The sequence below is a fragment of the Panicum hallii genome, chromosome 8, assembly GCF_002211085.1.
Source record: "Panicum hallii strain FIL2 chromosome 8, PHallii_v3.1, whole genome shotgun sequence".
Taxonomy (NCBI): domain Eukaryota; kingdom Viridiplantae; phylum Streptophyta; class Magnoliopsida; order Poales; family Poaceae; genus Panicum; species Panicum hallii.
Window position 1 is genome coordinate 16396774 of NC_038049.1, and position 9476 is coordinate 16406249.

Sequence of the window (9476 nt, forward strand, 5' to 3'; positions counted from 1 at the left end):
CTCAAGTTAATCTAACTGAAGTTGCTGAAGACCGAAACCAAAGTTCGGAAGGGCCCACGGCTAGCTTTGCTCAGGAAGGAAAGCCTCGGAGCATAACCCCTATTTTTTTAGACTTATGCAACTTTTATTTATATATGATATTGTATATTAAGTTTGTAGGAGTTGATTGAAACCGTAGATGCATGATCCTAGTACCTATGATGTGAACACTAGTCTGTGTCAGTCGCTAGATTGCCATGCTAATAGGACTCTGGTAAAAGTCGAGTGATTTCCTATCACTCGCGAGATATATGAGTTGCTTGTTTTACCTATGTCGGAATCATAAGTTCGACGGACAGGGGCTATGTTAGGATATTCCTATTGATTATTGAGGCCCCATCTATTTAGCAAAAATGCTAAGGTCGTGGTGTGTGGTAGTGGTGGTTAAGTTTCTGAACGTACTAACCACATGCGAGAATATAGTAATCGGTAAGCTTAAGTATCTGATCGGACCGGCGAGTGGACTTTATCCTCACCCTCTTGACTTCATTCCCACGGACACATGGTGAGTGCAAGAGCAGCCATGGCCCGTCGTCATTCTGTGGTTTGTGGATCTCTATACTCGAAAGGGGAAAAGTTGCACGTGTGACTCTGTGAGTAACCACGTAACGTGTGTTTAGGTTTCCCCTAACAAGGTTAAGAAATTCGATTCGAATCATCCGTTTCTCACGGCCATTGAGACTGCTTAACCCTTTTATCATATAGAGTAAGAAGAGGAACAACGATTATGATTAATATGGTTGGATGCTCAGTTAATTATTTTTCCACCATGCATGATTTTTATAGTTGCTTACCTAGAATGGTTAATCAACTAAAACTTGATGATAAAACTTGAAAGCAAGGACTCACTCTAAGATGCTTTTTGGCAAAAACAACCCTCAGCCAAACGCCTTGCATGTCTAGGAGTCGGCTAAGTATACACCACTGGTCGGGTAAGCCTTGCTGAGTATTAGTATACTCAGCCTTGCTTGTGGCTTTGTTTTCAGGTGAGACCTTTGAGGACATGGTTGCTAGTTTGACTTGGCCGTGTACTCTTCCTTCTGGTGGTCGGTGGAATGGGATGCGTCCCCAGCCAACAATGATAACGCTGAATGATTTCATGTACGGGCTTCATCATGATATCTTGTATCATCATTAGAACTATCGTTTATTTTCTGCTGCACTATTAAACTCTGCAAGTACTTGTTTATGAATATTTTCGAACTTGATTTGTAATAATAATTCTGTTGAACTCTGTGATGTAAAATTTATAGATTGTTGTAATCTCTAGGCTCACCTTCATGTGGGTTGTATGTATGCATTGTTTCGATCGAAATTCCAGTGGTTGCATCAGGATGTTACCCGACAGACTGTCATTTTACTCCATTTTAAGTGCGTGTTAGCCCGGATTGCCTCTATGGTGATGGTTAGCACACTTAAGCTAGATTAATTCTGTCGGTTCTGCCACAAGGGGGCACTCCATGTCAAAGTGTATCTTGACGGGTACCCATCTAGGTTTTTTCGAACCTAAGTGGAGCTCCCCCAGCTCCGCCTTCCTCTAGCTGACTGCCATGTGGGCCCTGGTGTTGATCTTTAGTGATTGGTTCCTTGGCGCGCCCATTTGGTCTGTCAGGTGGGCCCTTCTTGTAAGTGTGACGCAAGATGGGATCTTCTGTGTACTTCTTCTGCATACATGTTTTCCTCTTATTTTAGACTTGTATCCTTGAAATGGCTTAGTGGACAATACATCTGTAGATCTAGGTTAGTGATACAAATATGTGAGTAAATATGAGCATTCTTCTTTGTTCTTGAGTATAATTGACGGTTGGATTTTGCATTTAAGGACCGTCAAACAACACCCCCACACTTAGCCCTTTGCTCGTCCTCGAGTAAAGGTAGCAGGACTAAGGTGGATGCAACTCCTCGGATGTAACTTGTATACAAGTTATTCCAAGCTTTTTCTAGATATGTGAACTTTTCAATTGTCTACCAAACTTATCTTTGTGATTGAAATTTGGAACGGTGCAGACTTCAGGTCTCTTAGCTTCCCTTGCTTAGAAACCTAGGTTTTGTTTACTTTTCAAAATCAAGTATAGCCTAGCTCCTCAAATTGTTCTCTCGGATCTCTCGTTTTTGTTTGAATTTCTCACCAAGGCAAAGTGCTGCCTTCTTTTTCACCTACCTCTAATTAGGCTTATGTGGAACTTAGGGTAGGAGTAAATTGAAGGCATACTTGTTTCTCATGTTTTGCTGTGTCAAAGACCGGATCCAAAGGAGAAGCAAGTCATAAACCTTCATCCAGATGTGCAGGTGTATGGATATTTTTTGTTGATAGTGTATGAACTCCTTTTATGAACCATCTCTCTCCTTTTTTTCTTTGGACATGGGCTATCTTTTTTCTTTCACTTTTTTCTTCTTTTTTTTCATCATGCTTTCTTGAGCATGTCTTTTATTTCTTTTTTTCATAGCCTATGTCCTTCTTTTCATAAAGATAACTTTTGAGAGAGTGGCCAAGTAACATCATGGAGTATTATTTTGTGGGCGGATGAATGAAGTGCTATCTTCTAATGTAGAAGCTTAGCAGATGGTGGAATGTGTACGTGATCTTGATCATGGGAGTGAAATGCATTTCACAAAGGGTCACAACAATTTGACAAATCTCAAAGAGAAAAAAGTTGCATAAACAGAAGGTTTTCAAAATGATATCATGTGGCCTTGGTTAGGAATTTTATTAACAATTGAGGAGCCATGCTATTGATTTTTTTGATAAATTTTATAAAAGAAATCCCAAGTACTTTGCAAGGAAGAGCTAGGTTCCATCCATCCAACCGTATTGCAAAATTCAATCATTAGATAGCATGGGTTTCCTATAAAATTTTGGTTCACAAGTGCAAGGTGAAAGACAAGGAATAAAAAATATGCATGTTTATCATGAAATGCGAGGAGTGCATATGGGGATAGGCAAGGTTCATTGAGTTTAATTTTAGTGATTTTTATAAAATTCATTTAAAACTCGAGAAATTAGGGAGTTAGAGGGTTGTGTTGCACAAACCATAGTTGAAGAGGAAGAAGAGAAAACTGAGGGGAGTCAGAGGTGGTTTGGTTGAACTAGAGGTTCGGCCATCTCTCTCTTGATCTCATCTATCCTGTTCTTCAGTGTGCTGGACCATCCGATGTTGTGCAACATGTTGAGGGGGGATCTCGAATGAGTTTGTACCAGGTAAGCTTGAGAGATCTCCTCCACACTTATTTTTGTACCTGGTTTCATTCAACAAAACAAACAGAGGCTGGAAACAAAAACTCTACCGGTTTGAATACTGGGGAGTTCAAATGTTTGTTCACTCAAGGCGCATGGAGTGAGTGTTGCACCCCAGCTTCTTTTTGTTATTGTTTTAGTTATTTATTTTATATTTTTTATCATGGAAATCTAGGCATCATCGGTTAGCAGGGTGAAAACATGAGGTGAGGATACACGAAGTGTGTGGGATACTTACCTGACCGATCTTCCCAAGCGTTGAACAAAAATGCGAGAGTTAAGCTTTATCTGCAAGGAGCAAAGCTTTGCCTTTCTTCTGCTTGGTTCCTCGTGCATCCGTCTTCCCATGGGACCAAGGAGCGTTGTATGAGTGTTGGAATTATTGTACTCTGCTTCTTGGTTGTTTAGTTTATTCCCTACAAAAGGTTAGTGGACAACAAATACTCGAAGGACGCTGAAGAAGTTGGAAAGGATTTCATTATTGCCTTGAGATTAGTTGTTCACATCCATGCTTAAGGAAAATCAAGTTCAAAGATTCAATTAGCATGGATCCCAAAATGCTTGCCAACATTTTATTTCATCATCATTTTTTTCTGAGAGACTCTTTTATTTTGAAAAGCTTTTTTATTATTATTACTATTCACCAATTTTATCTACTCAACAAGACTCAAGCAAGGCTAGGATAAAAATTGCATGAACATAACAAAGGAGCATTTGGCAGCATGCACACAACACACTTTGAAATGTGACTTATGCCTCCTTTTCATGTCGTGCAAACTTTATTATTAAAGCACAAATCGGGCCTTGGTTTATCTCCAATGGAAATTGAACTTGATGACTTTCCCATCAATTTTGAAAGTTTTCCTGCAGGGGGTTAGTCCACAAAAGATATGCATCTATAGTTTATGAAAGTGATAACTTCAAAGTTCTTTAACCAAAGTTTGACACCATGTCAAATTTGATTAAAGAAGGCTATTTAATCTAAGCACCATGCATAATTTAAAAAGCCTATGCATGTACCGGCCGAATACATCCAAATCAGAGCATACAAACATAAACCAAGGAAGCAAGATTTTGCATGATCAAGCTATGTTCAAATGGAGATAATTGTGAGTAAGAGATTGGTGAATCTTACCTTCGCATCGCTGAATGTACTTACCGCCAGCAGATAGGGTGTATGTCTTGAAATTACTGCAATGGTGGCGTGCTCACATATGGTGGTCTTTGATCCGTGTGAAACTCGCTGGCTCTCTTCTCATTATTTTCTTCTTTTTTTCTCTCTCTCTTTTCTTTTGTTTTTCTTTGTTTCTTCTCTTTCTTTTCCCTTTTTTATTCTTCTCCTTTTTTCATCTCTCTATTCTTTTCTCTTTTTTTTTATAAGCAAGACAGATCTGACACCTTTCAACCAGGATACTCCTTGGTACGAACAGAACTTGCAGCGAAACGCTCACCGATTTCCCCCACAATTGTATGGATGTGTTTCAGGGCACCAAGAGTAAAGTGTGTGGTGTCAGTGTCTCGTTCAGAGTGTGTTCCATTACCAAAGAGGACCAAGTGTACAATAAAAAAATGCAGCTCCCATGTTTATCGGGTGTCATATATCCCCTACTCTTCTTAATCTTAACCTGAAATAGTTAGGACTAAGAATACCCGAAGGTGCATACTATCCTTAAAACATATTCTTGCTTCTATTGTTTGGGAGAAAGCTTTTTTTATAAATATATTTATTTATCTTTTTAAGATAATTCGGGCTATCTCTCGGCAGTGCTTTGTTTATGGTTACAAGCTCGACCATGGGGTATTCCTCCAACAGCTATCAATGGTGATGTAGTTCCCGGTTTCACCACCATTTGTTGATTTATCGTTGTTCAAGCTGCAAGGTTAGTGCAAAAATACAACTACGAGCCCTACATAGATATTATGATAAGCAGAATCAAATACAACCATCCAAAAGGGTGTCTATGATGGGGAACTCTGAAATGATCGCACGACTCTTAGTGCCTTGGCACAACGGATGATAGACTTGGAGTTATCTAGGATGAGCATGATCATCGTGATGAATCAAGATGGAACTTCATGCTCATGGAGTGAGTGGTTTGATCTCCGGATAGAGCAACTCAAGAATGTTCATGGCCCCATGGTGAAAGAGGATGTGTAACTCTATGGCCCCATGGTGAAAGAGGATGTGTCATGAGGGAATTGAGTTTCTTTCAATTCATCCCCTCCTTAGGTGGAAAACCACGCCTTTCATCAAAGATGAATGTGGCGGTAAAGCAATTCATCCTAAACTTCCAATAGAAGTCCAAATGAAATGGAGTGTGATTATAACATCTATTGGGCATCAATCAGAATCAAGGAAGCAAGATTTGAGTTTTGAATCACTTGATCTGGTTGGCATCAATCGATAATCGAGGATAAGGGTGTGAGTTTGGTTCACTCGGTTCGATCGGTATGGCTCTAATGATCCCTTGACCAAAAAGATGAGCCCGACAGACTATGATATGGAGGTCAAGGTCAAGGCATATTCCTTGGTGTATATGAAACACCTCGGATGTTATCTTGACACGGGAACGAGATGGGCTTTCTTACAGTACCTCTTCTGGGAAATTGTGGTTGAAACAAACAAGTCATAAAGAATGAGCCTCTTTTTCCAACCACTCCTTCCTCAACCTCCCTCGAGACATGGTCTTGAGGAAAGTTCAGAAGAAAACACCATAAGGGAATCTAGGGTAGGATTCACATGAGGTTCTCTTTCCCTAAGATTCTCGCTGTTCAGGAGAGGTACTTTCAGCAGAATTTTAGATAAATTCGAAAAGCAAGCTCAAACTTTGCTGATGATAGTCCTCGGTCACTCAATGTAATCTCCTCTTGACGGGGCATGGTCATGCAGATCGACAGGGGGATTAGTTTCTCCGATATGATCCAAGATTTCCTTCCCTTCAGTTGCATCCTTGAGCAAAAACAAGCCTTCGAAGAGGGTGTCAAGCCATAGGCCAGCGTCCTCAGAATGTCCGAACCGAAAGTGTTGAAGCAACATGTGCTCGGGTATGGATAGAACTGGGCAAATTTTGCGTAAGAGCAGAGTAGTGAGCCCATGTTGTGCCTAGCGATTCCTTCTCTCGTAGGTGATGGTTGGGTTCTCAAAGCTTATCCCCGAGAAGGAATTTTTATGAACTAGCTCTATGGATGAATCTTGTTGCCTGATGAGGAACTAGGTCCAGAAAGGATAGCTCTAAAGACTCACTCCGAAGAGTTGAAAGGTGTGTATGAGGATAGAGGGTAGCGGGGGTGAGGATAGAGGTAAGGAAAAACAAAGGATATGATTATTTTTGCAAAAGAAAAGATAAAGATACGAGGACAAACTAGGTTCGGAGAAAGATACAACAACCGTTCCCCGGCATTGGCGCTAGAAAGCTTGTTGACATTTCATAGCATTATCACAAGGATTGTTAATCTCGGGCAACATCGCTAGAAATGCTTGTTGGTATTTTAACGACTGCGAATAAGTCCGCAAGCGCACAGATACAGTTGTAGCTTTCACCGGGAAGTATTCCAAGGGTTATCAAATCCTAGGGAACGTGTGTGCGCTAACTTCTACTTAGTCGGTCCATGGACACGCCAAGATAAGTGGCGAGGATGGAGAGGATTTCTGAGGTAGCACTATAACTAAGTTAAAGGTCGATGGCTTGGGCAGAATACTCACTTCGGGCACCAGCTTACCCCTGAAATGGTCAGGAGACTCCGGCCAATGGCTCTACTATGCTATATTCGGATATGGAGGATTACGAAGGACCAACAGGGCTGTCACCACCTGCGGCCTACCTCTAAAAACCATGGGATATAAGGCAAATGAAAGTAACCCTTAGCATAGACACCACATCTACGCTACTGGTTACTATTGTAGTCAGACTATGTCTCATATCCCGTACCAAACTACGGCACTCTATATAAACACAAAGCAATGAACCTGCGAGTAAGAGACTTAATTTCACTCAAGTATAAGTACTATGCAAGACAGGAAGCACAAATACTAACTTACTTTACTCAGAAGGAAGCCAACATCCGTAGAGGTACATAACCGGAGCATAGTGCTTAATGATGCGATGAGGGAGGTAGTAAATAAGAGGTTCTGAAGCTACTGCATGCAGCCATCATCTACCCCGTGCAAGGTAGTGAGTGGGTAAGCCCAGTTCAAGTAGTTCCAAAGAAGGGAGGCATGACAGTAGTCCAGAATGAGAGAAATAAGCTCATACCTTAGAGGACAGTTACTGGATGGCAGATGTGTATCGATTACCGGACGCTCAACAAGGCTACTTGGAAAGATCACTTTCCTCTCCCCTTCATTGATGAGATGCTTGAACGGTTGGCAAAGCATTTGTTCTTCTGCTACCTTGATGGATACTCTGGTTATCATCAAATTCCTATCCATCCGGATGATCAGAGTAAGACTACCTTCACTTTTCCCTACGGCACATTCGCCTACAAGTGAATGTCGTTTGGTCTTTGCAATGCACCTGCTTCATTTCAAAGGTTTATGATGGTCATCTTCTCCGACCTGATCGAGAATATCATGGAAGTATTCATGGATGACTTCTCAGTCTATGGCAAGAGCTTTGAGGAGTGTCTTGAGAATTTGGACAAAGTTCTCAAGAGATGCCAAGGAACACACTTAGTCCTTGATTGGGAAAAGTGTCACTTCATGGGCAGAGATGGGATTGTCCTTGGAAATAAAGTGCTAGAAAAAGGGATAGAAGTGGATCGGGAAAAAATTGAGGTGATCAAGCAGTTGCCACCCCCAACAAACATCAATGGAGTTCAGATTTTCTAGGGCACACAAGTTTTTATCGGAGGTTCATCAAGGACTTGTCCCATATAGCCAGGCCTTTGACAAGTCTTCTTGCAAAAGAGACTCCATTCAACTTTGATGAGGATTGCCTCATAGCCTTCAACACCCTTAAGAAGACACTGGTGTCCGCACCCATCATACAACCACCGGATTGGAATCTTCCATTCGAGATCATGTGCGATGGAAGTGACTACGCTGTCAGCGCAGTGCTGGGTTAATGCAGAGATAAGCAGCATTACACCATATCATATGCTACTAAGACATTGACCGGACCCTAGTTGAACTACGCAAAAATGGAAAAGGAACTTTTAGCAGTGGTATTCGCCATTGACAAGTTCAGATACTACCTGGTTGGTGCCAAAGTGATAGTATACATGGATCATGCTGCACTAAAGTACCTCCTAACCAAGAAGGATGCCAAGCCATGACTCATCCGTTGGATTCTGCTCTTACAAGAATTCAATTTTGAAATCAAAGATAAGAAAGGAGGAGATAACTGTGTGGCTGATCATCTCTCAAGGATGCAAGTCAAAGGATCGGATTTAGCAATTGATGACTACTTGAGAGATGATACTCTTCTAAAGGTCACTACATCTAGTTCATGGTATGCCAACTTAGTGAATTTCATGGTGAGTGGGTATATACCTCTAGGAGAAGTCAAAAAGAAGTTGATTCACCTCAGCAGATATCACCTTTGGGATGACCCCTATCTGCTCAAGGTTTATGCTGATGGTTTACTCCGCCGTTGCATCCCGCTATGTGAGACCCGCAAAATTCTAGAGCGTTGTCACTTCTCGCCATATGGAGGGCACTACGGAGCATTCCGGACCCATGCTAAAGTTTGGCAGAGTAGATTCTTCTGGCCGAACATATATGGAGATGCCAAAGAGTTTGTGTGACGATGCCCAAGATGCCAGAAACACGGGAACATCAATTCCCGAGATGCTATGCCACTGAAGAGCAACCTTCAAGTGGAGATCTTCGACGTATGGGAATTGACTTCATGGGTCCTTTCCCTATGTCAGAGTAGTGTGAATACATCTTGGTGGTAGTGGACTATGTGTCCAAATGGGTTGAAGCACTTCCTTGTGTTTCGGCTGACTCAAGGAACTCAAAGAAAATTTTTCAGGAAATCATTTTTCCTCGCTTCGGAGTTCCTAGAGTCGTGATCAGTGATGGAGGCTCACACTTCATTGATAGAACATTCAAGAAGTGTCTCAGCGAATTGGGAGTAAATCACCAGGTTGTAACTTCGTACCATCCCCGGATGAGTGGTCAAGCAGAAACATCCAACAAACAAATCAAGAACATTTTGAAGAAGACAGTTAATGCCATGGGGAAGGGATGGAAGAGCAA